Here is a 27918-nt window from a genome sequence, read left to right as displayed (position 1 = left end):
TTAGTCAAAAAGATAAACCAAAATTAAACAGTTATCATTGTCCTTAATTACCTCGTCAAACTCCAGTAGTGAAAAAAGTTTACTTGTCACAAAACAAATCACACTTCTTTGACTTATATTTGAGGGCATGGGCATGATGTAATTATGTTATCACATTTGCTAACCTGTTGCTCTTTGAATTCTTAGAACAGGCTGGCATGTCGGTCATTGAGATGCTTTGCCAAGCTGGGCGTGTTGGCTCCCTTGGGCTGCGTCTAGCTTTAAAACATCATTCTTGCAGACTGCAGATGCATATTGACAGCCAGTGGCATTAATCTGTTCTAAAAAGTAGCAATGCAGCAATAAAAGAGAAGAAGAAGAACCTAAACTGAAGTAAACAAAGAGGTTTCAAAGCATTTAAAAATTATTTGCAAATGTTTCATGAATGCATTCAACGTGTTTTTGAGGCCTTAAGGATATATGCAGCATGTTCTGGTGAGAAACATTGAATGTAAACACAAATGTGTTTGTTTACAATGAAAACTACATGGGGTACATTTAACTTGCAGTATGTGAGGTGTAAGGTACGAATGAGCACCAGAGTTATCTACTTGTACAAAAAGGGCTTTTCAGCTGGAACCAGTGCTAGTTCCCATATCAAATCTCAAATGGTTCAGAGTGTTTCTCTCGCTAAAAAAAAAAAAAAAACAGTATTTTGGTTGGCAAAGAATATTTTTTCTGGGCATCGTAAACCTGCTGGTCTCAGCCATGGAACAAGTGATGAGTGTTGCTGGGGAACTAATAAGTAAAAGCAAAGGTGTTCACTCAAACACTTTCCAGATCCATCACAGGCTGAAAATCCTAAGCAACACAACAACTAGCATCGACCACAAGCAACACAAGAACTAGCGAGTGGTGCAGTACAGAGAAAGGAGTAAATGGACTGATTGTTTGTTGATACATTCCAGCATTTTCCAATTTTATGTTGGTGTTTCTTACTTAGATGCTGTGTGTAAGATCCACCGTGGTTGTTTTTATGTTTCGTTTTTTGTTAAAGAAACACGGGCCAGTTTGTAGCTTTTCCTGGTTCACAGCATTAGTTCTGGTTGTAGAACTGTCACTGTTCCGGAAAAGCCCGAATGAAATTATTTTGGTACCACACTTCCGATTACAAATATGTAAATGGATAAACAAGCCAAATAACTTTATTCTCATCCTGTCCTTTGACACAACATTCAGCATTGACTTTATTGTTTACTGAATACTGGGTAAACAAGGAAAAACTACTGACGATTTAGACTAAACATAACCAGTTTTCTAAGAATCACTGTCCACACACAATCAATGCTAATCAGTATCACTGGTTTTCATTTACATGCGCTCAAGACTGGCGGGATAAAGATGTTTAACTGTCTGTCAAATGCTGCAGTTTTCATCAGAAAATGTAGGAGATGTTTTGCAATGATGGGAGTTTTCTGCTATGTGTGCATGTAAACACTGATCCTATCTCATGCATGAGGAAGGAGCTCCCTTTCACTTTGTCTCAGCCCTAAATTCCACTCTGTATCTCCATGCAGTGCTCAGTGACGCGCAGGGAGCCCATGCACAAACACACACACACACACACACACACCAATCAGACATACACATAAACACTCACTCTCTCTGATACACAGACTCAAACATATAAAGGCATGCGGTACACAGTGCACACTTATTTCGACACAAACTGTCATATATACACTAACGAGAGATGTACACGCGCAAACAGGCAAAGACATACAAACAAAAACAGACACGCAGGGAATTGAGAGGGCGGCTGATGGCCCTGATGACCCAGGGACCTGATGTGACAAACACAATAAGAATGGCACAGTTTACGTCAGCAGTTAGTGAATGGCTCAGTAAAGACACAGACACACACACACACACACAAACGCGCCTTGTGTCTGTCCTGCTATATTACTGGAGGATTTTTCAAACAATCCTTCTAGCAGCTTCCCCAGAGCATTCATCCCTTGTTTTGTATACGATGATGTGCCCTGTGACATTTAAAACAAAAAAAAGACAACTTCTAAAGTTTGACGAGTACTACTACTTAAAGAGTAGTAGTATTTTTAAAGTGAGTGAGTATAACTTCTGGTAAACAGCGGCCACTTTGGTCACAAGTGGTACATTCTCTTGAGTCAGTAGCTTTAATGACATCACCATGAGGCGACCCAATGCCGCAGTCATTTCATGTCCGACCGCAATTACTTTTTTCTGAGCTGTAAATACTGTTCACGTCAACATCCAAGTCACAATCGAAATCGGGAAACTGATATATCGGTTGCCGGTATGCTTCTCCAGATGGTTGATTGGGTTCAGAAACCCCTTCCCTTCGCAAATTTCTGATGTCGGATTGTTGGGGGGCTGTGTCTGAACATTTCTGTTATGATGCTATCACACATGCACTGTAACCCTGAACTTGTCTAGACATTACCCGGAGGAGCTGTATGTGAGAATACAAATGTCCGAATCATTTGGACTGGACATAAAATGTGCGATTCAGCCCATGTGTGAATAGAGGAGGTCATTGTCCGGAGAATTCACAGCGAGTGATTTGGCATGTTGATGACATTTTTATCATGCAAACTGGAAGAATACAAACATCAGAGGGTGAAGCAGAAGAGTCATTTACACAAAGATGCCAACGAAAATGTCAAACTGGAGAGACGACGAGATCTGGGAACCTCTTTTCGATAAGGGCCGATTCTAAAATCGTCAGATCATTTTCAATGTGCTGTAAACAAAACACCACAATCTCCACGGCGTACTTTTTGCGTCATGTCCTGCCTCCTGCTCGCTCTACCCAGGGGCCACCCCTTGCCCAAACCAAAAGGAGTATCTCCAGTCGAATCCGGTCTGGACGTTGTCCGGACTTCATGTACGGCTTATCTTTTCAAAACTGACAATCCGACATTTAAACCAATGTCTCGCAGTGATTGGCCAGCTGTAGAGAGGTTAGAACGGAGCCTGGGTTTGAATTTCCCTCTCTCAACTCTCTTTTTACATTCTGTACACAAGTATTTCTTTCACTTTCTACGTGAACAACAAAGTTCAACACTGTGAGCACTTTCTAGGAGAGACTGTATCAAAATTGTATCACCATATTTAAATGATTTCGTATCTCACCTCTCTCTATGACGGCAGAATTACACCCAAACTTAATTGACACAGGGTTATATTGTGGATTCAGAATATTTTTAACCCTCGTATGACCAATTCTGCAATCATAAAACCGTCGTGAGTTGTCCATTGACATGAATCCTCACGATGGCAATTTTTCCCCATCTCAGCCATCCATACCATATGATATGAATGCAGCATAACCAAGAGGAAGTGGAATGGGGCCGAAAGCAAGGAACAAACGTGTTGTAAAATTATTTAAACGTTTATAGGTGCTATGCTAAAATGTAGCTTTCACAAAAGTAGACTCCTAAAGTCAGTTTCCTGACTCATTAACATCAGTTACACAGCAATATCTGGCTAAAGTCGGCCAACATTAACCATTGGTCATACTTAACCAAGTCACACTCGACTAGCTTAGCAGCAAAATGAAATGAAGTACGTTTTATTGCTTATAAACTGAAAGACTTATTCTAATTTTTTTATCATTCAGATTTACTCCTTTCAAATTTAGAATACATCTTGACCTTAGAGAATTATTGTTATTAAAAACTGGTTATTATCCTGCTCTTGAGTAGACACACAAGATATTATTTTGAAGAAATGTTAATATAAACACATAGACCCTACCTAAGGACTCAAGCATCTCTAATATCCTGAGATAAAACTCTCAATAAATAAAAACTCATGACATGAACTCAGTAAAAACAGAGCTTTTGGACTTGACGTAGGGGAAATTAAAGATAAAAGGGGGCCAAGGAGAGTACACTTTTTACCACCGTTTCCTGTAGAGAGAAAAAAAGAGGTAAAGTGATTCACTTGAGATGGAAAAAATCTGGCAGCAGTAATGTTGCTGTGCAGCGAGTGACTCAAGGTCTGTGTGTGGTATTCATGCCCTCCTTTCTCTTTTACAAAGGAAGAGTTGGGGGAATGAGAAGGGTAGAAAGAGAGAGAAAGACAGAGACAGAAAGGTAGAGAAAATGAGAGTGACAAAGAGAAACAGCGTAAGAAAAAGCAAGTTGATGGAAGAAGAGAAACGGAAAAAAAGAGAGCGAGAAAGAGAGCAGTGTTGAGCGGCACTATGCTTGAGCAGTCCTTTTGACTGACGAGAGAAGGATTGGGGACCCATTGTTGAAATCCCATTCCTCACTGTATTGACCAACATTATCAATGCGGGGTCATCCGGAACAATGGTGAATGCTCCCATAAGTTCTAAGTTGTTCACAGTGAAGTGGCCCGTGGCAAACAGACTACGCAGGTGTGAAACCTTGTATCTGCAAAGCTTTTCAGGAGTCACGAAAAAGTATATGATGGCCTTGGCACTCATTCATTAATGATGATACAAACACTCATTATTTATTGTTCCATTACTCTTTGGCAAACATTTTCACTAGGTTGGGAATAACATTTCTTCATGGGGTTCATTAAAAATTTATTTTCTATTATCTTCTCCTAATATAATGATGATTTGAGTTACAGGGATCAAATTGCGGTGTATTTATCTGCATATTATCTATAATACTGATTATGAATAATTATATTGCATTATAACTTTTTAATCAAATTTGCAATTTTATTATATGAATAGTTTGACATTTTGGGAAATTCACTCATTTGCTGTCTTGACGAGAATGAGAAGCTCGATGCCACTCTCATGTCTGTCCGTTAAATATGAAGCTAGCACCAGGTGCCAGTTAGCTTATCTTAGCAAAAAGACTGCAAACTACTAGTCTGGCTCTGTCCGAAGGTAACAAAATCCACCTAGTAGCACCTTGAAAGCTCACTGATTAACACATTATACCTTGTTTGTTTAATACGCAAGTGCAAAAATGGCAAGTTGAGGTTTTATGTGGGTTATCTGCCAAACTGTTTCTTGGCTGGGACCAGTAACTTCCTGAAGTCACAGCTGGTTTACTGCGCCCAGCCAAGAAATAGTCTAGCCCCCCATGAAACTGCAACCTGTCTTTTTTATCACTTCAGTTCTTGGATGAATGAAATAAACAACATATAACATGTTAAGAGGTGGTAAGTGCATTATGTTACCTTTGGACAGAGCCAGGCTAACTGATTCCCCTTGTTCCAAGTTATTGTGCTAAGCTAACGGGCAGCTGGTTGAAGCCATGCATTTACCAGACTGAGATGAGAGGGGTATTCATCTTTTCATCTTAACTCTCTTCAAGAAAGCAAACCTTCAAGCACGATATAAATCATTGACACGGCATTGAGATATTATATTAATTCGTATTGAGTTGCGATCACAAGCGGACAGGTCTAAGTACAGGTGTGAATGCACCCAAGACGCTTTGAGGACACACTCAGGTCCGATCACTCAGACCACATTTGGAGGTAGTCTCACTGCATATGGCCACATTCTTTTAGCAGGGCCAGACTGAAGGACCGCCTACTCAACTGACATCCTCTGCGTAAGCGGATGTATGGACTCATCCGCAAACAAATACAATTCATACAAACTGGCAAAGTTGAGCAAACTGGCTTTGTCCACCTAGTAACAATACAAACCTACTCTATGTTCTGTTAATACTGTAACATATCTCCAGTGACAGTACATGGTGAATAGTGCTGGATGCAATAATATCCTACATGTGGACACAACTGCTGAATTTCTTATCATTCCCTCATACTCAAAAGTTTTATCTGCATTGTTCCAGGCTGAATAGAATGAAAAGAAAATTCCACCTGTGTGATGGAAGAAAAAAAAAAAACCCTCCTCTTGGGTCACCAGGCGTTTCTTATTCATTACCAGCTATAAAGCCTAACAAAGAGAAGGCTTGTAGCTCTTCATCTGCCTCTCCACTCCCTAGCTACCTCGCTCCCTCTGGCTCTTCATGGAGAACAGAGAAGGGGAATCATTCAGTGGCTGAAGAGGTTAAAGTCTAGCCGAGGGCTGGAGTTCCTGCGTCTGCCAGGGGCACCTGAAGAGGGGCAAACATTTACCGGCAAAGAAAAGAGGGGGAGAAAAAAAAAAAATCAACAGCCTGCCCAAGAGCTGCAGGGTCCGCGGTGAGTGGTGGTGTAGGGCCCTTGGAGAGTTTGTCTTGTAATTGAGTCAATTGTTGACCCCCTGTTCAGCCTGCCTCGGCAAAACTTGGGAGGAAAAGCCTGCCGAATAATTAATGTTCTCTCTCCCTCTCTTCCTCTTGCTCTTCATCTATCCATCTCCTACTTCTCTTCACTTTCCCCCCTTCTCCCTCCCTTGTTTTCCGTTGTCTCAGAGGATTTGTGCTGTGAGTCAAAGGCAGTCATTTTGTGTGTGGGGGGGGGGGGCTGTTCTGGGATCTGCTGAGGCTTACAATCTTCTTTTCATCCCAAATCTTTCTTACCCCCCGCCCCCCCCCTCCAACACTCACCCTCGCTTCTCTCCTGCATTCTCCCCCTTTTTCATTCCTCCTTTTGTTTGCACCGTGGGATGAATTTTAATCACTCCGCTCTCCACCTCCGATCACAGTTTCCCCTGATTTTTTTCCCTCTCTTTCCCCAGTCTGGTCACTCATTCCCTGTTTCCAACTTATACTGTATATCCAGCACTGCAGCACCTTCTCTCTTTACCACTCCTCCACTGATCAGCCCCTGAAAGGATCAGAGAATACAAGTACACAGCCCTTTGATGAGGAGAGGAAGGGAGTATTTGTCACTCAAGGTTTAGCACAGGCCAAATGTCTTTAACAGGGACAGGGACAGGTGATAATTGTGAAAGAGAGGAAGAGAAAAATGCCCAGAATGACAAAAAGAGGGAGTTTAGGGAGGAGAGGGAGGAGGGTGTTGGTGATGGGGGGTTGCAGGACAAAGAGAGGAGGGCCGCATTCTGTTTGTGAAGAGCGATCATTTTTAAATGCCTCCTTCATTTAAGAACACTTTGTTTGCACAAGGGCTCTAGGGTTGTGCGCCTATTGTGGTGACTTATCCCAAGGGACAGTGCAAGCCAGGGACACTGATGTCATTCACATCTCACACATTTACTAATTAGCAGGTGCTCTTCACAAGAAAAAGTGCATTAATACAACTCTGAACAGCGAGAGTAAAAGCAGATTATCAAATGAGGAGCAAGTGTAATATCCACTGAAATGAGCAAGTAGAAGAAATAGCAGAAAGTAGTCATATAACAAGTGCCAAGAGTAAAAGCTAAAGGCCACCACAGCCAACACATGTAGGCATCCCGGCTAGCCAGACGGTGACACTTAAAGATAGATTTTTTTTTTTTTCAAGGTCCCACAGTCCTTCCTCATATCCTCTCCACAGGCCACAGGCGGTCAGCCTTCACACTTGTCCCAGTCTTACTACTGCCTGCACCAGCTGAAGACATTTACAACAGACACGAGAGGGTCAGAAAACTCCTCGATTCTTTATGGTGATGTCCGCTACAAGTGCAATAACTAAGTGTGTGTAGGTTAAGTTCATTAGCCTACACACGTTGTGAACTCCCGATCTTTGGGGTATGATTGCATTTACAGTACGTTCGCAGAGGTGGAAAGTAACTAAGGTAATTTATTCTACTCCACTACGTTTCATAGGGAAATTGTGTACTTTTAATGGAGGGGTTGTTACCATTTCATAAGGTTACTTTCTACACATCATTTGAAAGCACAAAGCTACTACAACTGTGGCTTAATTTGCAACAGGAGTGCATTAGCAAAAGAACAGTGAATTTTTGACGGTGAACCCACAGAGATCTCTTTCAGAAGATGCCAGGATCAGGACTGTAACGTAAGGTTTCAACAACAAAAAACATTTTCATTTCATTTCCGGTTTGCTATTTTCAGGCTCGCACATTAAAAGGGGGTGTCTAACAAGGGTTAGTTAATTTTATGTTCTACTCTCTGTCTGTTCTTTAAGGTTACGAGAGGATTCGTTGTGTTTCGTAGATCAGTAAATAAATCAAATTTTTAAAAAATCTTAAAAAATATGGAAAAATAGAATATGCTTTTTTTTTAATTTAACAACTCAGCAGCATATAAAGTGAAATGAAAATGCTGTTAACAAGTGAATGCTTAATTTTGTATAATAATGCGCTTTTACTTTTGATACTGCATTTTGCTCATAGTACTTCAGACATTTTGTTTAAAATTTTTTTAATATAGAACTTTTATTTATCATTGAGTACTTTTACATTGTGGTAGGCTACTGCTGCTTTTCAAGTCAAGGATCTGAATACTTCTTTCACAGTGTGTGTTTGTGTGTTTATGTGACGATATGTCGGCATCCAGTCACTGTAATAATTTACCTCTCTGTAGCATAACCAGAGGATTGAAAGGAAAACCCACTTTCATCTGTCGTTACACAGGGACAGTCAAATCCTCACTGCCTTTCTCTCTCTCTCTCTCTCTCTCTCTCTCTCTCTCTCTCTCTCTCTCTCTCCACTATTCGTAGCCCTCCTTGTGGAGTGTTTGTTAGGAAATCCTGAACAAACCGCGGCTGTTTGTTCTCTCTTTGTCAATGACGGGTTTTTATAGACTTCTACTATTGACAATTACGCGACTCCCGTTGGCCTCACACAAGCTGGATAACGCTGTGCAAATAGGTGTATGTACACACACATTCACAATCTGTCCGAAACACGCTCACAACCTGCGTCCGACTCACCCAGACCACATTGTGGGGGGACAGAGAGAAAAGATGAGTTAGAAAGAGAATAATTTACCTTATATCAATGCAAATGGCGATAAAAGATAAAGTACAAAACCATAAGCATTGATATGCTAACATATAAGGCTCCCGTCCTCTAGGAACCACGCTGCAGAGATTTGGTGCCGTTCAGCCACAAGAGCGTCAGTGAGGTTGAACACGTTTGTTGGCAGTTTGCTTAAGACTCACCCCAAAAGTGTTGGATTGGGTTGAGGTCAGTCAAGGCCTTCCACACCAAATTCAGAAAAACATTTCTATATAGACCTTGCTTTGCGCAGGGGGGGGTTGTGCAGTTGAAACAGGAAATTAAGATTTCTCTTGAGTGGAGGGCCGTAGATACAATTAAGGACGCCAAGGTCATGTCCTTGGTCATTTTCCTGGGAATCAAATTGTGTTTACTGACATGAAGAGGAGTTTATATTCACGAACTGGCCTCATCTCAGTGTTTTAAAATACTCTCTATGGCCCTGACTAAGGAAAGGGGCCAGGCAGCATATGTCTCACGGGCATCTCTTTTACATATATAAAGTAGCAGATGATGGTGAAACACAGCTATAGTGACCAGTCATCATTGCCATTCATAGCCATTAAACACGCTAAGTCAAACAGGAGATAGGAAGACTCTCCGGATTCCTTGACTGTGACTCAGAGCAAAAAGAGAGCTGAAAAGGGGACGCAAAGAGACACCGGGTGCAAGAGAGGGAGAGAGAGAGAGAGAGTTGTGAGAAAGAGGTTGACAAAAAAAAACAAAACAAAAAAAACACAGGGAGCGGAGCAGAGCTTCTCTGTCAATGGAGGAGATCATGGATGCCAGTAGGGGGCTCAGCCTTCAGCACAATAGACCCCCAACTGAGCCAAGACCCTTAATACCCATACTCCTATTTCACACATCTTTTCAAAGCACCCATACAACCCACTTCCACCTCCCCCTGCCTCAATACTCTGGCCATGCCCTGTGATCGCAGCCGGGCAACAATAGCGAGAAACCCCTCAGTGGTGCAACTAGGAGCCATCCAGGGACTCACGCAGGGGCCATGGACACCTTGTCTTTGTGTATTGGAAGACAATAGCACCATCTCAGGAACAGTAGTAAAAGCTTCCTCTGTCCTGGCAGGGAGCTGTTAAGAATGACAGGGGCATCAAGTGTCGGTGATAAATGGTCATTATCATCTGATCTGAGGTGAAGTGTGGAGCTGATAATGAGTCTCTGTGTCAAAGTCACAGTTCCCAGCGAGAGCCTGTTGTGCTGCCACTCAAATGACTGTTGCAACTGTCCAAGGACAACTGGTGTTAGTCAAATCGAAGTTTCCTCAGAGCTGAAGAAGAATTTAACGTCAAAATACCCGGATAATGGAAGTAAATTCAGGGAATTTCCTTCCTGTTAACAAGATCCACCACTAAAATAATCAAAAAATTACTCCTGACTGTACTTATTAAAGCTCTTTAAGTCTTTTGGGGTGTGATCTGGACGGATCAGTGACAGAGACATGCAAACATTTCTTTTCTGCCAAAAAACAAAAAAAAAAACAAAAAAAAACATCTTGTAAAAAAGTAATCATTGGGAGTGGGAAGGAAAAATATACCTCAACATCCTGGGCAGCTCAAAGGGAATTCTGGCTCAGACCCAAACAATGGAAACAGGGTGAAGAAGGCCGGGCTTTGTGGAGAGATGGTGTCGGGAGCATACTGACGGCTGTTAGGTAACTAAGAAATGATTTACATTGGCAAACGTGACTGTTTTGTGAAGAGTGCGTTTTTTTTTTACATCAGGCTTTTAAGATACCTTTGGAAAATGAGATTCTTTATTCGTAAACAGGCATGATTTCATCTTTAAATCTGACACTTTTTCTTCTAAAACTATGCTGCAACAAAACCTGCCACTTTCTTGCTGAAGGAGCTCATTGCATCAGTACCCTTAGGGCATTATCAGGCTAACAAACTAACCCTCAGTCATGCCCTAGCTTAGCTCCACTAGCCTCTCAACCCGGCTACTGGCCTCCACTCAAGCAGACCCCCTCTTCCATTTACAAGGCCCTTCAGTAGCCGGCTGGTTGCTAGACAATGTGCTTGGTTATGTGGGTTATGTAAAGACCCTCCTGCACACAAAAGCCAATGTGGGCGCCTGTTATGTGCAGCTCTTCAGAGGCCCGGGTCAGTTAGCAGAAGAGCTCTGGCGCTAACACTCCAAGTTAAAAACGTTTGCTCTTCAGTGTGTTTACTGAGAGGAGAGGAGAGGAGAGGAGACGAGAGGAGAGGAGAGGAGGGATAGACCAGTGAATTATCTTCTACTTGCTAATTTCACTTCCCCCCAGCTTCCAAACCCCACTTGGCTGAGGTTAAAACAACTCCCTTGTTGACCTGAGGGTGTATTAGAGTTTGTTTCAGGAAAGGTGAGTGTGTGAATGTATCTGTATGCGTGTCTACATATGCCACATATATACTGTGCTTATTCTTATCACCAGTAAATCCATTTCTTACATTTGCTAGAAATCATATCCAGTGACAGCCCTAAATTTTGAAACACTACGACGAATTGCTATGTTTGTCAAATGTAAAATTCTGGCAATTTTCCATGTTGGTCTCATGTCTGAATAAGTGCAGTTACTTTTAAGAAAAGGTGATGGTAATCTTACTAGGTCGGACCTAGTAACCCTTCCTAAAGACTTTCAACACAGCACAAGGCTGAACTGAATGCTGTCAGATTAACATAAAAGCAGAAAAAGCAGAGAAAGAAACGTGTTAGCCTTATTAAAAGAGCTGTAATAAATGTACATAAATGCACGTATATACTCTTAAACAAAAAGAAAATAGAATCAGTTTAATGAACCTTGAAACACAGAGTGAGCTTATGTTAGATTGTTGAGGAAATCCATCTTTTGTGTTTTTCCCCCCATGAATGACATTATGAATAAATGGTAAAATGCTTACGGCAGGTGAATAAAAAATGAGAATAAATGCTCAATCAGAGAAGGGAAACACAACATCTGTCTGCGTGTATAGGTGACAACAGACAGCAAGAGCCCTCCAGGCAATGACATGGTGGTAAGCCACACACCTCAGACACACCACCAGTCTGCTCTGATGGCCAACCAGCAGGGGAAGGAGTACTGAGGTAAAGCAAGCCACTGTATGTGTAAAAAGTTCAACATAAAGACACACAGCTTTGCTTACACAGAAATACACACAGATCCCATTGATGTTTGTATACCGCAGACTGTCTCCTAACATGCTGCCTGTGAGTGATCAGGCATGATGTGGAACCACATAAACATGCCAGAACTGACTGTGTGAAATTTTAGAACTGAACAGGTTGGTTTCAAGAAAAACCACAGAATTAGTTTTTACTAGAACACCACGTTAACTCCTTCTACTGAAAAAGATTTATCATTACCATCAGGTTCACTCTTACAAAAGATGAAAAACATATTGGAACGGACATTTTTTTCAACTATTTTCTGACATTTTTCTAAACCAAATGATCTGTTCATCAAGAAAATAATTGGCAGATTAAGCAATAATGAAAATAATAGTTACTTGCAGGCCTAGTAAATATTATCTGAAAGGAAAACTGCATCTTCAGAATAAAAAGTTTTAGCTGTGCAACAATATAAAATCCAGGTTTTCATAGGTTGTATCTCTTGTCTCTAAATTCGGCAAGTTATGGCCAAATTGTGCTAAGCTCATTTGATTGCAATGAAAAAAAGCAATCACACAAACTTTTCCTGTGTTTTTCTCACTTAGGTGAATTAACAGTTGTACACTAATGAGCAAGTATCCTGCACATTCTGTTTAATTTCCTTTGCAACAGGAGACAGTAAATGTTTTACAGAGTCCGTTAAATTTCAGAGATTTTCCACTGCCATCCCAGAGATAAAACTCACAAAGACAAAGTTGTGTTTAGGCAACCTGAGATGAACCTAGACCTGGAGCTTACGAACTCCTACTAATTGAATTTTTCGCTGTGTCCTAGACAGTCGCCTCCACCCACAGAGAGAAAACACTCATATCTCTGAACATCTAAACACATACACACAGACGTATGGGCCCTTACATGCATACACTCACTCTGACACCCAATCACCCTCAGACAAACTCAGTCTGACAAGCTGGAGCATGTGTGACAGAGCTCATTGGTTGGAAACAGACATCCCTCTGCCCCCAGGCTTGGCTCTATCCCACAGGAAGCTGGAGTGTGAGCTGGGATGCACAAGACAAGGGGGGTGGGGTGGGGGCAGCCACAAGCACTCAGGATCATCAACTGGAACATTTGTTTTTTGTAATTATAATGTTATAATGCTGATTTGCTAGTGCTAGTGCTGATTATAAGAAATAGATGTGAATAAAATGGGAGACAGCCAACTTACACGTAGGTCACGTAGGTTATTTCATTTTGTTCCACTGACAATCCTGCATCACACTAAAGAAAAGATTCAAGAAAGGAACAAACTAGATTAGAAAAAAAGAAGGAAGCCATGACCTATCGAGGAACTTCAGCAGTTTATGAGGAAAGGTTTTGTGATTATTTAATGCTGTTCCCCAACTGATTCTAAAACGTCACAGCTTTCTCCTGTCATTACTGTCTGCCCTGTCAACACTTTGTATCATCTAAAAACCAATGGCTCCCTTAAGGACTTTTTCTAGTCCAAACTCCAGTTTTCATAGAAGACTGACTTTAGATGCTAAGTGATATTGTAGGGAGTGGACCAGTTGGACATTTTGGGACATACACTTATTCGCTCTCTTGCCTAAGAGTTAGATGAGAAGACTGACACCACTGTCATCACTGTACTGTAAATATGAAGTTACCACCACCAGTCGGCTGACTTAGCTTAGAACAAGGACTGGAAACAGGGGCGGGGATCAGCTAGCCTGCCTCTGTCCAACAGTAACAAAATCCACCTAAGAGCATCTCTTAAGCTCACTAATTAGCATATTGTATCTCCTTTGTTACAAAACCCAAGCGTAAAAACGAGAGTTAATAGTTTTATGTGCCAAACTATTTCTCGGCTAGGACCAGTTGCCAGGTGACCTGTGACAAAATATAACAAATTAAATTATGAAAAATTTAGTAGTTGATTCTTGTTACACTACTTTCTAGTATCAAATTTATCATAACATATCCAGGAAGGTTGACAAGAGTTGTACTTTGCTAGGTGCTTCCTTAACTCCCCTCTAATGGCTCTTTCAACCACTTAATCATAAAACACCGTGGTACAAGCAAGAGCTATGCTCATCATTGTAAAGCCAAAAACAAAAATAACAAAGCGGTGTTATTGTTTTCTGCTCATGTTATATAGTACTGTATTAGCTCCGCACTAGATGTTTCTGATACGTTTCTTGTGGAATTAGCTGTGCCAATGACCAATTCGCATTAAGACATAAGCTACTTGAAGTGAAACTGTGCAAGAAGAAATAACAAATTATTGCTCTTGCAAATTAAAAGTCTAGTTCTTGAACAATAAAATGCAGCCGGGCCGAATTACAGTAAATTCTCAACACACTTAAAACAGATACTGACATGTAACTGATTTTTCGAAGGGAGTTTGCTGACTTGTGCTACTGTGACATTTACCATTATTTCGGAATTGTCATTTGTTTCCACAGTGGCTTCTGTTCAAAAATGTTAAAAAGGCTCGCTCAGTGTTACGTTCTTTAAGCACAACAAGTTCATTAAGCACAACAATTCACATTTGTACCAATCAAATCACAGTAACTGACACAAGCAAGCATAACAAAAGGACCCAAACGTTCAGATAATCACCAACATCTTCCTTCCTTGCTCAGCTTCCACATCTGGGACCCTTCGCCCACTGTACGCCCATAGCACATGCACACAACACTTAGCATTCACATAGACACACTGACACGCACTGAACACACAAGTGCTCACCACATTTCTGCTCCACAGCTGCGCGAGAGGACAAGAGTCGATAAATAACCCCTTTGAATGGGATCCTGTGGGTTTTAGCGTTTGAAACTTTGAACATAAGCGATTGTTCTCTACAGCCTTAAAACATTTCCGTTCATATCCCAAATGAAGCGTTGCTCTCAACACACTGAGACCTCAAAGACAGTATGTATCTGTCAGTCTGTCAGCAGACCAGGGCCTTTAATGGACTACAGGTGCCAGCTAATAAGGGCCAATAAATACGCCACAGCAGAACAACTGCCTGTCCCGTCCTGAATAGAAATAACGGGAACACCGAGCTGGACAAGGAGATTTAACTGCTGGGGAAATAATCAGCAGTCGGGAAAGTCCGGCAAAGTCACAACCTGGTGTAGAGTCATCAGATTAGCAGACTGTATGGTTTTGTGTTGATGGAAAGACTGAGATATCTCCATCAGATGTAAGAATAAAAGAAGGATTATTAGGATCGATGACTGCCAGGGAGTACAGTATACTAGCATTTCAGTTAAAAAGAACATAAATAGGTACGGGGTTCAAAAACTCTGAGTCAAACATTTGCCATTAAACTAAATGTAAACATGAACAACACTCCACACATAATCTTAACCAAAACAATGTATCCTACGATTAACCTACTGTAACCAGACTATGTGACCACATACATGCCACAGAAAACTTGCAACTATGCAAATTCTGAGTGGCTGTCACTTTTTGTTAGAAAGTATATTGAAAAGTGGACCATTTCTCATATGTACTGTAATGTGAATCAATTTTATTGCAGGGATTGTCTTTTAAAGGGTGGCTGTCCTGACAAAATAACATGACACTCCACCAACTTCAGTTTCTATTAACAGGTGTAACTGTGTGCTCCACATTTATTCTACAAGTCCACTTATGTCAAGCTGGTGCCTTAAAGCACATCAAACATCATCATAAAATGATCACAGTGGATTTGTATGTGTACACTTTTAAGCATTGGTTCACAGCCTTTTTGGCTTTTTGACCCCTTATAAAAAGCTGCATAATAATCCAATATTTAACAACAAAAAAAAAGTGTATGTAACAGAAATGTGTTTTTTCTTCTTTCCTAACCCATTAATCATGCCATCCCCTCAGTTTTATCTTGTGACTCACTGGATGGGGGCCTGACTGCTGTTTAGAACCACTCCTCATAAAGTAATTCATCCCTACCATTTCAATGTGTCAACTTCTGAAGCTTAACAAATCGTCAGTCAATAAGTGCTGTAATTCTTATATATTTTAAAGGATGTTATAGAGAGTATAGAGGTATAATATCCCAGTTTGTGTGATGTATAGAGAATGTGAATAAAGAAAGTACTATACACCCTGCTAGTGTTTTTCATCCATTCATCTTTACATTCTCCACTGTTTCCAGGGTCTGGGATGGGTTGGGGGAGCTGGAACCTTTCCCAGCATGCACTGGGTGAATGGCAGGGAACCACCCCGCACAGGTCGCCAGTCCATCACAGTGCGAACACACAGTGTTGTACTCTGTGTGAAAAGAAAAGTGAGCGTGGATCCCTGTTGACCTTCTGTGTATTCAGCTGAGTCTGGTCCCATAAGCCCGGCATAAATGCCCAGCATGGTACCTCGATCCTCTCTGCAGTCCAAAGACCAAGAGGCTCACTCTCACAGCCTCTTCCTTTCACTGTACCCTGCCCTCTCTGGGTCTCTTCGTGAGACTCACAGAAAGACAGTGTCTCTCCCCCACCAGTTACTCTTCCGTTGTCTCACGCTCTCCTCAAACTTCTGCTAGCAGGTGCTTTACTGTCTGAGCTCCTGTCCCACAGGCTCACCCTGCTCTGCACCCCCCCGGCATAAAGACAGTGATGAGGACAAGAGGAGCATCAGGAGAAAGAAGTACAGCAGAAGGAGGAGGAGGAACAGGAGAGGACAACAGCTACGGACCTGAAAAAACAACAGCTGCGACAGCCGCATTGTCATTCCAACATTTGTTTCATGCTGAGTGCAGCAGCAGGTCAGTTCCCGGCATGGGAACCACAGAACTAACTCTGTTTTGCATCCTCACTCGCATCATTTTGCAGTTTAAAGGATAAGTTTAATATGGTTTAGAGGAGTGTGAATTTTGTAGAGCTGCAGTGATTAGTGGATTATTCGCCAGAGTCAATGGACAGAAAATTAATCGGCAACTATTACAATAATCGAATAATCGTTTTAGTAAATTTGGCAAAAAAAATGCCAAATGTGTGCTGCTTCCAGCTTCAAATGTGAGGATTTGATGCTTTTCTTTGTCATAAATGATAGTAAACGTAGTATCTTTTGGGTTTTGGACTGTTGGTTGGACAAAAAAAAACAAAAAACAATTTGAAGATGTAGCCTTGGACAGTGGGAAATTATGACAATGTTCACTATTTTCTCAAATTTTAAATCGACAAAAGGAGCAGTTGCAACCTTAGAATTTTGTCCCTGATCCCTTACAGTAGTTTTAAAACGTTTTAGGAGAGGATATCTTCACATTGGACAGGAGGAACAATTACATTGACTAGTAACTCTTTTAACATACATGTGAGTATTTCTAATGACTAGGAAAAAAATGTGAACCTATCCTTTAAGTGACCTGAATTCTACAAAATCAAAAAAACAAGATTTGGTCATTTGGTGACCAAAAAGGCCCACAATCCAGCTATAGAGGGCCAATGGGCATGTTTAAGTCAATATTTACATTCTCTCCGATCATGCTGAAACCCTGTGGTAACTATACATTCCACTCAAACAGAAGCTCTCCTCAGCAGATCTGCCATGGTGTTAAACCTACCACAGCCATCACACCTGCAGCCATCCAGTCACAACATGTAGGTGAGCCCCTTCTCCTGGTCTTCTCCTGGAGAAATGACCTGCAGGGAGCTTTGTGTGTGGCCAAAAACAGTGGCTACTGATGCTGAAGAAACAAACACAAACTGTCCTTAAGATTTTAACATCAAGAACGTTGTTTAACTACCAGCTGTGCTGCCATTTCACTTCACTCCTCTTTTACTCTGAAATTCTGCTCTAAGTTATAATATGTAGATTCACCGAAGCTCAATGGACGATCACACACACTTTCCTCAAACCTGACTCTGGAAATACAATATATGGCTTTTTAACCTTGGGCTGCTCCCATACATGGAAGGCCATGTTTCACCACACACTATAATCATGTGTGTCTTAGAGTCCTTCTTTACTGGCTCTCTTTCTGTTAGTTATTGGCTGCCAGGAAATGTAGGCCCTCCTCATATAATTAATGGGCACAATTATGTAATTGAGGAGTGGTCCGCAGTTTGCTGCAAATAGGACCAGATGTCCCGCGGGCCTGCCAGTCAAGTAATTCAGTTGTTCTGATCACCTACAGTGGGGTCAGCGCCCGTACCAAGACCTTGCTCGCCCCCATGCAGTTACCCAGACCCTCTTTTCTTTCTCTTGTAAATAAAGACTTAATGGTTTACAAGCCTTCCAATAACCGTAATACCTTCAGAGCGAATTAGCTCACAAAGCAGCCAGACACACAGGCTGGAACGCACCAAGACTGTTGGGAAGAAGAAGCACACACACACGCAATTCTTTTCTTTTCAAAAGCAGAGTTTTTTTGTTTTAACTTCAAGGATAATGTGTGTTTTACTTTGTTTTTTTTTTTAAAAAGATACACATTTTGTGATTATAACCTTGGCACATAAATGATCCCTGTTCGTACTAATAAAACTACTTGTTTACTTCCCTCTGGCCTCTTATTGTTGTTGTGTGTATGCATGCATGGACGTGTGTGTGTGTGTGTGTGTGTGTGTGTGTGTGTGTGGGTGTATGCCAGCACATTATTGTGGTGAACCAACCAACCAGCCTCTAAATTTGAAGTTTAGATTATTGCTCTGCTGCAAGCTGATTTACATGCTGCTTATGTCATCCCTCGCTGTGTATTCAGTGCTGTGCTGTTACTGAGGCAGGGAAAACCTCCCTGTTTTCAAACGTTCGAGAAACTCAGCACTAAACAGGCCTTTCAGTGTAAAAGTAGGACACAGCGTAAGGATAACTCAAACTGAGGCATATTGTCTGATGAAACGAGGCAAAATAATTTTACGAGACTTGGTTTCACCAGGTCAGAGAGCTTCGGCATTAGACAGTCTCTTAAACTACACATCAGCAAGGAGGAGGAAGGAATAGGATTCTTTTTATATTTGATGCAATGCTAAGCTGACACCACTGGGGCTCTCCACTATGAGGAGCTTATATCCAGCCCTGAATCTCAACTGTGGTAAACACGGCTTGATAGCTGGTTGTTGAGTGAGCTACTCTCCTTCATCTTAAACATCAGGGAATCTGTTCGAGGGCTAGATGTGGGCCCGGATCTTTCTCATGCCGAGCAAAGCAAACAATCATTGCTGGCACAAAATACAGAGGAGCCAGAATTATTCCTTATCTGATCCAAGTTCTTGAGTTGAGATGTGAAATGCCTCTGTCATTTCTCGAGTACAAACTTCTTCTTCAAACTTGATTTCAAGTGTCATTTTTGAGAGAAAAAAAAACAGAAACTGCAAAATACCATAATAATTTCTCGCCTATGACAACTTCTGTGTGCACAAAACAGTTATGTTGTAGCTTCCAACAACATTCCAGTGCTAAAAACAAGAAAGGCGTTATTAAAATGAGAAATACTATCTAACGCAACCGCACCGAGGTTGCTCAATAAGTAGTTCAGTCAGGCAGGGCAGGGCCAGGCAGTCAGTCAGCCAGTCAGGACGGTTGAGTTGTAAATGTGTTCCAGCAGGAAAAGCCAAGCTTCAGAGCAAGGCAAGCAGTCTGGAGTCGGCAACTTTCCCCTGCTCCAGCTAGCGCACCGCCCTCCCTGCAGCCCACCCAAGAAGCAGCCCATGGGCATAAATTTGAGAGCCTGACTCGCTGCGGATTTAAAACAATCTGCATCTCTCTCTCTCTCGCTCTGTCTCTCTCTCTCTCTTTTACTCACTCCTCCACATTCACGATGAAATGTTTCTCTCTTTCAACCTTTACTCTCTTTTGCCCTTCTTTCCTGTCCAACAAATTCCACTGTTAATGAAAATGGAAAGTTCTTTCTCATAGTCTGCCAATAATATCATTTTTCTAACAGATTAATTAAGTTTGCAAATATGTTTGCAAGTATGCAGCAAATACACTTTGTGTTACTATAAAGTTTTCATAAAGGATTCTTCTTCCTCTCTTCTGTAGAGAGGAAGAAGACAACAGCAAAGCTTCGTTGAAACAAAGTTAATTACATCTCACAAAACACAACCTTCCAATAGTTTGTTGTTTCCTGAAGGGATTTATTTTCTCAATAACAACTTCAACACAAAGAAGACTGCTAGTTTCCATTTACGTTTTATGGCAGTGGACCACAGGGAACATAACTGTAAACAATATTTGATGCTACAGAAAAAAACATCCAGTTAGTTCACTTCAGTTTAGGCTATCACAAAACCGACAAAACAAGCACACCACATCGCTTTTGTTAATCATGTGCTGTAGAGCTCGTCCGTCTAAATGGGCTCGGTTTGGTTACAGATGGTTCTCTTTAAAAGAGGATTTATCATTCTGGCTCTGCTCAGAAAAAAAAAAAAAATTAACAGATGTAACTTATAAATTAAAATGAAGGTGTAGAGTTTTCTCTGAATCACCAGCAAAAGCCTGTCTCTTTCCATATGGAGCCTGAAGTCTGATCAAAGCACTCTGCAGACTGAATGTCATGTCAGATGGGTTGTAGTAGATATGAGGCTGTTTGACTGAGGGCGCAGTTACCTTTGACCCACAGCAGATTCATGTCAGTGTATCAGTGACGGCTCAGCCTGCATTTGGCTTGCAGTGGTAGTAACTCATATGCGTGTGTCACTGTGCTACATCCATGCATGTGGACTGACTTCCTGTTATGGCATCTGATCTGGTTAACGTGGCATCAGCAAGCCACTGTAACTTCTCACAGAGAAGGGAAACAAGAATAGAAAAAGACGCAAGAGGCCGAGCAGCCGTGGACGAGCGAGAGGAGAAAGAATGAGAAAGCCAAAAAAGACGAAGGAGGGGGTTTTATAGAGACCTGGAAACATGGAAGAGAAGTAACAAGATGAGGAGCAGAAAACAAACAAAGAGAAAGAAATTTTTATCTTTCTTTGTGGGTCTGGAAAGCTGACCACACTGTTCCTTTTTCACAAATACACAGTATGAAGCAGCAATACCAATGTGGTTTGGGTCCTCCATTGTTTTAAATTTAGTTTTTGTAACTCTGTAATCCTGGAACACATTGAGATGTCCTTCATTATACATAAAAAACATACACAGTTGGGTGCAGTTTCGGGTAAATGCACATAAACTCCATGTAGTCACTTTTCAGACTCTTCAGTAGCTTTTAAACAGATCTTATGGAGAGTTTATGTAGGTGAATACGCTCTCTTGCACTTTTTCTCTTAGAAATTTTTGGATTGCTCCTTTTGACCTTCACCAGATCTTTATATGGTCACTGAGATGCCCTTAAGCAAGTCCTGCACTCAGACTGGGGATCAAAACTCAATGCTTTTTGAGTACTGACTGAAATGTGTCAACACCGATATCCAAAGTTAGGATCAAATGCTTTGTCTTGTTAACTTTTTGACCAGATATTTCCTGATCTAAATCAAACTCTTCTATCTTTTCTGTACAGCCAAAGTTCTTCATTTTTAACTCATTAAGTGCATTAAGCAGTTTTGTATATATAGTTAAAGCGAAAAAAGGGTAAAAAAATGTTTATATTCCTCAAACTGAGGCATTGCTTAGTTTAATTGCTAAATAGCTCAGGTGTTGTGTTGGCACTAATATAAAAAAAATTAATCAATTAATTTAAAAAAAAAAATCAAACAATACCCAGCTGCCCTCACTGGTGCTGACGGCTGCAGTGACATATAATAAGGTACTGAATGAAATATCAAGTAGCTGTCAGCCCTCATGTCTAGCTCCATCTGATAGCATCTTTGAGCGTATGTAAACATATGAAACACGTTGAATACCGCTGGATGATTAATCATAAATTTGTCAGTGTTTCTTTATAGATTAATATCTCGATAAATTAATGCTGTATACATTAAGGAGAGTGTGTGGTATGTGAAACTGCGAGTTGGCCAAGAACATCTGCCACCCCAAGAATCTTAGGATGTTATCTCATCTCAGATAACAGAGTTGTTGTCCAGAAGCCTCATCGCAAACACACGCAACATATATATGCCTCTGCACTCTCCCTCAGCTTAGCCTCTTTCACACTGTCTCCCTCTATCTTTCTCTCTCACTTCATGGAAGTCGGAAATCATTATTCCAGCAGTAAAATGTAATAGCTTATCACATAAAATGGTGCTGGAAATTTAATGACTTGCATACAAACTGCTAAGTAGGAGTAATCTAACCTCTTTACAGACTGACATTAAAACGAGAGATTGCAGATTTGTTGGAGAGGGAAAAAAGAAGGCTAAAAAAAAACAAGAGTTTCTAATCTGGATCAGTGTGTCACCCAGATGTTTTTTGCTCTTTTGTGTTGTGTTGGGAAACTCAAAAGGCTTCAAAAACTCATATCACACCAAAGCTCTCAGGATGATCCTTTCCTGCACAGCATAAGGGATACGTAAGCCTGAGAGGTTTTTTTTTTTTCCCTCGGTGGCGTCCACCAATTAGATGCCATAGAGACACAGGCAGTGAGGAGGGCGACTGTCAGACACCGTGTTGTAATTACACTGATGTTGGCAGCAACCAAATGCACCGTGGCTATGGCAACCTGGTGAAATAATAAACACCGCCTCCTCTTTGCTTTCTGCCTGCCGACAGGACAGCACGTCGTGAGTCATCAGCGGCTGAGAACACACACATTGAAAGAAAAACACGGCCAAAGACACACACACACACACACACACACACACACACACACACACGTACAGAAACTTGCAAGAATATAAATACTCTGTGAATTAACCTGCATGCATAAACACACGCACTTGCAAATAAATTAACTATTCAGCCAGCTGGAGATTTCAAGCTTATGCAGCAGTTCGACTGACTTTTCTTTTGAACCTGATCACTGAATTTCAAGATCCAGGTTTCTCTGCCTCCTCGTCGTCGACGCTGCTAATGTTTCACCTTTATCATCCACACCTGACCAACGTCTTTTAAAGAAACCCAGGCCACAAGCCCATTGTTACAAATTGAGCTAGTGTAACAGTGTGAAATGCCTAAGTAACAGTGTGGGTTGTTTGTGCATATGCAAGCTATTCACAATCTCACCTGGATCCCATTAGCACTAGCTTCGTTTCTAATATCAACCACATGAGACAGTAGTTACGTTATTGTGCCTTACTGCTTTACACCCACACACACACACATTTATCAAAAACTGCCACCCTGATTCAAAGAAGGAGGAGGGAGGATAGCGAAGGGATCGACTGCCTTTTACTGTCAGCAGCACGATCAAATCTAAATCACACACGTGCACATTCTCCCCAAGGCACAGGCTAGCGCAAAAACACGGCGTTTACTGCAATATACAACCAACATCTCTCTTCATGCTGCCTGATGTGCCACACGTGTCTTGACCTTTCTCATCTAGTATTATGGCAGGGAGGTACACCAATTTATTAGCCCCAGATGAGTTTTTTTTTTTTTTTTTTTTTTTTTTAGGACCTGGACATTGGCCGACAACCTCATATGCAGCAGGGTTTTGCAAGAGTTTGTATTGGATGATTCCACAGGTCACAATTTATGTCCAGTGCTAACATTCTTTGCAAACAGAGGAGGCAGTCTGACCTTTATGTAGCGCCTTGCTGGATGATACTGCATTTCATTGTCAATAAAAGCTGAGCCAGGGTCAACTTTTATTCCAGACAACTTTGCATTTTGTTGTTGTTGTTTTTTTTGTTTTTTGTTTTGTTTGATTTTGTTTTTGCCAGAGCCCCCTCCGTTGGAAGTTCCGCTGAGCCAATTCCATTCAAATTAATGAGCGGGCCTCAGTTTTGTTTTGTTTTTTTCATTTCCCTGGAGCCAACACAACAGAGGTAACTACTGTAGCTGGTTTAAGTGATTTACATGGAGGCTGCATAGGCGATCCTACCTATGATGGTGTTGAGATCTCAGTGCCCAGTACTTTTTTTGTGTTAAAATCTAGAGAAATCACCCAAGGCATATATCAAAATCCAGGAGAATGGGAGAAATAGCATTGTCGCTGTTCATTATCCTTTTTTTTTTTCCTTTTTTTTTTGCAGAATCATCCTATACAATGTTCTCTCTGGAAATAAAGGGGTAATACGGGATGTCCTGATTTTAGTCAATTCTCCCTCTGGTCACATCAAGACAAGAATTGCAGTGGATGTAAAGTAAGATGTCCTCTGGTAAAAAAAAAACCTTCCAGCTTGAAGCAAATTTATAAACTAATAAACTTTACAAATTCTTGATTTCTAATGAGGGAACAGCTGATGAACGTCATGGCACAATGAAAATATAATTAACTGAAACACATGTATTTCCAAAATTAGATAAGGACTACAACTAACAAGTGATTAATTGATTAATTGTTTGCTCTATACTGTGACAGAAAACATTATCAAGTTGGAAATGGAAAACCTAATTTTCCAGAACAACCAACATTAGCAGGGAATGTTGAGTCAAAAGTGTATATCTTGCTCTTTGGAATGAAACACTGTGGCTTCAATTTCCCATCATCCATCCACTAAAATAATTATATCAAACACAGCTGACGTCTTTCTCATTCTTTTGTTGCTTTGAACTGATTCTCTTTTTTTTTGAATCTCCACTCCAGCAATTTGTCTGATACGCCTTATAGCGGGTGGGAAAACTCCAAGTGACCAAGAACAATGATTTTCAGAATATTTCCCATGACTGCAACATTTCCCTTTTCTATTATGTGTGCCCTTTGGCTAATGCAATTCAAGTGTCTAATGCCTTTGCCCTCTTGTGTCAGCCCATTGCTTAAACCTCCCCCATTCCTCTGCCTCATTTCAGCATCATTTGAGGTTTTAGATTTTAGATTTCTAGGAAGAGGGGTTCTCTACAGGGATCCCATGAAATCATTAGGGTGATCTGACTGTTTGAAACAATTTTGGACAGTGAATGCATACTATTTGCATAGATGATAATTGTGGCTTCTTGTTGTGACATTCAGATGCCTCCATGGGATAAAGTTTGGCTCCATAATAACCAAAACAGCCATGACCAAAATCTATTCACTCTGGTCTCAATGAACAACATCCATGTCAGTGATTGACAACACGCACACAAAGTGAATAAAGCTTTGCAGCAGTTTGAAAACAACACAAAACTCAATCCGATGAAACAAAATAACCTTGAAATACCAGACCCCGACATCAGCGAGCTGAGGTCTCTTCTCAAGCCTTGGAGTACGGGAGGAAAGCTAGAAGATGAAGGGAGAGAAATCTATCAGGGGATAAAGACAGAAAAGGAGTGAGTGTGTGCGTGTCTATGCTTATGTGTCCTTTGGAGCATCCCCAGGCCTCTTCTCTCTGTGGCCGAAGCCGATCAGCTCTGCACTGTGAGCCTACATGGTTTTAGCCAGGGCCAGCACAGACAGACAGCTGCTATTAAACCCTGATTGTTTCAGGTTCACAGGGTGTGAAAGGGTCTGATTGAGGGGCTGTGATCTCAGTGAGGGTGGTCTTTCTCCCCCTCTCTCCTTCCCCCTAACCTCCCTCTTTCTGGAGGGTGGGAGGAGGGTGTTGAGGAGGAGGAGGGGGAGGAGTGTTGGGGTGGGGGATTGGAGGCATCACGTGACGCATGTTTCTTGCTGAGCAGACCAAAATGGAATCTGGACAGAAACACACCACTTGTTGCTGCCTGCCTCTGGGTACATGTGTGTCACGTGACCCACAAACGATGGTGCGAACACAGAAACTAAACATGTCGTCCAGATCATTAAAACCGGAGAGAACTCCATGTTGAGATGTTTCCATAGTCTCCATTTAACTCACGATTGTCATCGTTTTGCTTAACACACATTAAGAGCACAGATTAAACACACAATCCACCTTTCTTTGTTTTTTACGGGCATCAAAGAATAAGGAATCCATTGCGAGAGACTTCTCACTGTTCTGATATGGCTGTGATAAGTCCCGAGATCAGTCCTGTCCTGTAACTGGCTATAAGAGGACAGTTGCTTCCTGTATGGTCTATTTGTTTAAGGGCATTCCCACTAAGGAGCCTTTTGGCCTTAACACACTTGATAAAGACGAGGGTGGTTGAGGAAGCTCCCCTGCAGAGCTTTTCACACGTGCCCAGAGGACAAGTGCACTTTGCTCCCTCGAAAACTCTCCCCCGTCTCAACCTTGAGAAGGGCCCGAGTGCCTCTCTGTAACTGATTATATTCAAAAAGCTGGACCCATACTGCATCGAAAATTTTACTTGATTATACTTCCTGATTTCCTATACCTGAACAAATGTCTGAGGTGCTTGCATGCTGGTTTTCCAGTTCTCACTAGTTTGTTCTTGACGCACGAAAACTTGAAGTGACACGAAGTCAAGTTAGACTTTTAGGACATAACAATTTCAAAAACTTTCACAAAAATTCTTGACCTCTGGTCATAATTTTTTACCTCTTGCCCAATGTAACCAGTTTATAAAACACACCAGTAATTTGGTAGGTAGCTCGAGCACAATCTACAATTTCACTTTGAACTTGCCAAATAAATCCAATGTATTGTCTTTTCCTCTAATTTTTTTGGAGATCTACTAAAGACCCTTTGTGACTCACAACTACACTCTGTGTGTGTGTATGTGTGGGTGTGTGTGTGTGTGTGTGTGCGCGCACAAATACTGTTTAGGAAGGTTGTAAGTTTGTGTGCTTAGCACTTCTCACTGTCACTTTGGAATAAATAAGTGTTTGGCTGCTCTATTGAGTCCAGTGTTGACGCTCTTCAGTCCAGAGCCACTACATGAAGACCGGCAGCCTAATCTTTCCACTTTAACAGCTACAGTCACCTCTGACAGAGATAATTAGATCAGATTAAATAATCTATCTCAGATTAGAGACTGATTATCGAAGGCCTCAATGCACGAAAAAGCGAAAGGAAGACTTTTTGATTTAAAGCAAAAATAATCGGCTGGCACATTTCAAGAAGCCCAAAAGTTACTCAAATATTTATCAGGCAGTTAATGGGACATTTACAGGAGCCTTTTCGCTACTAAGGCCTAAAACAGTTTTTAGTGATACTGTTGTTTTGTGGATTTCCTGACAGAAACTCACATTTGGAAAAGGGATTGGCACCTCAAGTATTTCAGGTTACAAGAAACAGCTGTTCTTGGGCAGCCCTGCCACCCTTATCTGTGCCAGATGATTTTAAACTGTGCTTGCAGTCAAACCCCCACAAGAAGGACTTCCCAAAGACACGGAGGCAGAAAGGCAGAAAGGCAGAAAAACTTGCTTTGTCTGAGCTGTAAAGTTTGAAAAACCAAAGCCCATGCCTCCACATGGGCAGAAAGCACTGGACGCTGCTTTGCAGTGGGGATGAACCTAATGAGTGAATGAGTCCAGAAAAACCAGCATATCAGAGTGGCTGGAGCATTACACTTTTTGGGGGCTTAGCAGAAATATTCTGTTGCATAATTACTGAAATCTGGAGTGTAGAGGGAAATGTGAAGTGGCCCAATTAATCTGAGTCAATGCACCCAATGCGTAAAAGTCACGCACCATCACCTGAAGAGATACAGCCAAAAGAGGACTTACTATACTATCACTGATAACACATCTGCACGTTTTTTTGTTTTTTTTCCGAATTGAGAAAGTACGTAAGTAATTTATCTTAAGTCGAGCAACAAAACACAACTCTCCAAACACGAAAAAAATTGTATCTTGTTATTTATCAGTGATCGGCTGTGATTTCAAAAGCAAATATGAATCATCAGCACTGCTTACCTCAGGTTATTGCAGGGATTTCAGCATTAAACTTTCTGACTCGGTTCCCACAGTCCTTGGAAGAGCTCAGTGGGTCCAAGGACTGTGAAAGTCTCAGTTTCCAGTAAAGCCTCCCTCCTCTCTCTTTCTCTCTACTTTCTGGCAGACGCACACGGATGGAGATGACCGGGCTCTTCACAGAAACCGAGACTTTATCCTGTTTCACAAGCGCTTTTCCATAGCGTTTTTCTTCAGTCACTTTGCGCAAGCGGTGACAAAACTGAACCCCATGTTCGGCTATGGAGTCCCGCAAAGC

General features: G+C 41.4%; 1 protein-coding gene across 1 annotated transcript in view; it reads right to left on the bottom strand.

Annotated features, from left to right (window-relative positions):
• The window catches only part of gli1 (GLI family zinc finger 1), a 55374-nt gene extending 27456 nt beyond the window's left edge, over window positions 1-27918 (bottom strand). Inside the window, 1 exon segment of the mRNA XM_040116232.1 lies at window positions 27624-27918. The gene's annotated coding sequence lies outside the window, so the exon portion shown is untranslated.

This window comes from Xiphias gladius, chromosome 21 (assembly GCF_016859285.1).
Source record: "Xiphias gladius isolate SHS-SW01 ecotype Sanya breed wild chromosome 21, ASM1685928v1, whole genome shotgun sequence".
Taxonomy (NCBI): domain Eukaryota; kingdom Metazoa; phylum Chordata; class Actinopteri; order Istiophoriformes; family Xiphiidae; genus Xiphias; species Xiphias gladius.
The sequence above is the reverse complement of the archived record's forward strand: the minus strand, read 5'-3'. Positions and strand labels throughout refer to the sequence as shown.